Source organism: Salvelinus sp. IW2-2015, unplaced genomic scaffold, assembly GCF_002910315.2.
Source record: "Salvelinus sp. IW2-2015 unplaced genomic scaffold, ASM291031v2 Un_scaffold3256, whole genome shotgun sequence".
NCBI classification, from domain to species: Eukaryota; Metazoa; Chordata; class Actinopteri; order Salmoniformes; family Salmonidae; genus Salvelinus; species Salvelinus sp. IW2-2015.
Window position 1 is genome coordinate 38,718 of NW_019944543.1, and position 2,379 is coordinate 41,096.

Genomic DNA, 2,379 nt, shown 5'->3' on the forward strand with positions numbered 1-2,379 from the left:
GCGGGTGGACAAACAAAAAACCCACAAATTCTGACAATCAAGCATTGATTATGGCAAGAATGGGCTGCATCAGTCAGGATGTGGCCCAGAAGTTATTGACTGCATGCAGGGTGGATTGGCAGAGGTCTTGAAAAAGAAGGGTCAACACTCGCAAATATTGATCTGGCATCAACTTCATGTAATTTGTAATAAAGCTTTGAACTTATGGATGGCTTGTAATTATACTTCAGTATTCCATAGGCACATCTGACAAAATATCTAAAGACACTGAAGGCAGGCAAACTTTGTGGAAATTAAAAAATTTGTGTCATTTCAACTTTTGGGTCCCACGATGTAGCAAAAACAAGTCATACAACAAACACATTAATAAAAATCTCTGTCAACCACAACGTTGTTAACTACCCATAATTGACTGATCTGTTTAGCTTGTTAACTACCTATTGACTGATCTGTTTTAGCTGTTAACTAGCCATTTGACTGGATTATTATTAAGTTGTTAACTAGCCATATTGGACTGATCTGTTATTAGCTTGTTACTAGCCATATTGAACTGCAGTTGCTTAGTTTAGCTTGTTAACTAGCCATATTGACTGATCTGTTATTAGCTTGTAACTAGCCTTATTGACTGATCTGCTTTTGCTTGTTAACTAACACGTATTGACTGATTTGTTGTAGCTTGTTAACTAGCCATATTGACTGATCTGTTATTAGCTTGTTACTAGCGCATATTTGCTGATTTGTTGTTAGCGTTGTTACTAGCCTATATTGACTGATCTGTTGTTAGCTTGTTACTAGCCATATGACGTGATCTGTTATTAGCTTGTTAATAGCCATATTGACGTGATCTGTTATTAGCTTGTTAAACTAGCCATATTGACTGATCTTTTAGCTTGTTAACTACGCCATATTGACTGATCTGTTATTAGCTTTTTTAACTAGCCATATTGCCTGATCTGTTTTAGCTTGTTAACTAAGCCATATTGACTGATCTATTATTATTAACAAGCTAATAACAGATCAGTCAATATGGCTAGTTAACAAGCTAATAACAGATCACGTCAATATGGCTAGTTAACAAGCTAATGACAGATCACGTCTATATGGCTAGTTAACAAGCTAACTTTCTGGGGATAAACTAGCTAGATGGCTAAATAAAAGTATTGTTTGATGTGCTTATCATCTATAGTGATGATGACAGTAGTCTGACTRACAACTTTACCAGGACGAGGACTTGTCGATGTCAAGCTCTTTCCAAAAGCCTAATCTCTGATGAAGCAAGCTAAATGACACATGTTGTTTGYTTAGCTAGCTAGCTAATGCCAAATGTATAGGCGACCCTCACGTACCTGAAAATACATGATCAATTCATGTTTACTGATCATGAAAAACATGCAGTTACCTCCTGTATAACTCTGATGATAGAGCTAAATGTGGAATAATCAGAAATGTGTAGTTCTGACTATGCTCTTCAAGAGGTGATGACATTAAAACGATATAGTTAGCTATAACCAGTGCTTTATTAACTTGGGCAGGAGTTCACTGGAGCTGAGTACCGGCACCTCACATTTTCTACTGCTTGAGCTCCCGCAGAGTTCCTCTTATATAATATTAGCTCAAAAGGTACTGTGGAGCTCCTGTACTTAAATGTTAATATATATATATAGATATAAACAGTACTGGCACCCAACCAGAGTACAGCCATTTATTTCAGGTCAAGTCAAGCACGGACTATAACATTTATTTAACAATCCGTTGAAAACAGCACGTAGCGTAGTAGTCGATGGTTTTAGCGGATAGAACGCTTTGCACCGTATTGTGACGTTTATTGAAAATGACCAATTGGCTACCAAAACGGGCTTGCCAAAACCACTATCCCGCTCCTCTGTCTCTGATCCAACGAGATAAAATGGATAGAAAGATAGCTAAAACCTTATCAACAACCAGAACCACAAAACGACTGACCACAACAACACAACTACAGACAATAACTACTGACCACAACAACTAACCACAACCATACAACTACTGACCACAACTCCTGACCACAACCACACAACTACTGATAATAACTACTGACCAAAACAACACAACTACTGACCACAACTACTGACCACAACAACACAACTACAGACAATGGTCAGTAGTTTTATTGTCAGTAGTTGTGTTGTTTGTGGTCAGTAGTTGTGGTCAGTAGTTGTATGGTTGTGGTTAGTTGTTGTGGTCAGTAGTTATTGTCTGTAGTTTGTGTTGTTGTGGTCAGTAGTGGTGTTGTTTTGGTCAGTAGTTATTATCAGTAGTTGTGTGGTGTGGTCAGTAGTTGTGTCAGTAGTTGTGGTCAGTAGTTGTATGGTTGTGGTTAGTTGTTGTGGTCAGTAGTTA